The sequence below is a fragment of the Nannospalax galili genome, unplaced genomic scaffold (genome assembly GCF_000622305.1).
Source record: "Nannospalax galili isolate Female #2095 unplaced genomic scaffold, S.galili_v1.0 scaffold1965, whole genome shotgun sequence".
Taxonomy (NCBI): domain Eukaryota; kingdom Metazoa; phylum Chordata; class Mammalia; order Rodentia; family Spalacidae; genus Nannospalax; species Nannospalax galili.
The window spans coordinates 26,026-26,619 of NW_008353217.1; positions in this window are offsets into that span (position 1 = coordinate 26,026).

Sequence of the window (594 nt, forward strand, 5' to 3'; positions counted from 1 at the left end):
CATTTTCTTTTCTTTTTTTAAATAATTATAAGATACAATAGCGTTAACAAACACATTTTCCATCTCTTATGAGAATTCTTTTCCTGGGGATACTAAGCAATGCTCATTCCCTTTTAAGATTCTAGTGTCAAACCAATGTTTGATTAAAGTTTTACTGGGGAACCAATGAATTTTCTGAGCTTACTTACTGAAATAACTGAGGGTTTGCTGAAGTGTATGAATGACCTGAGGGTTTGCACACTGGAAAGCCCTTACCCAGCATGGGCCAAGCCTTCTCTTCCTAGCCTTCCCCAGATTGCATACTTAGTCCTCCCCAAATCCAGGAGACCATGTGTGATTAGGGCCAAATTACATATAGTTGGCTGGGAAAAGCGGCTGGATACTCTGGTGAGGGTCCAAGTGACCCTGCTTGCCCCTCCTTTAATGAAGGAGCAGAACTGTAAACAAGCCCAACTGTGACGATGTTGAGTGATCAGGCACAGCTGAAGTGGTGATGATGGTAGATATTTCATGCAGAAGAGGCTGCTGTACAGCATCATCTTATTACAAGGACATGGAATTTAAAGGAATTTGGTGCTAAGATCCACAAATGAA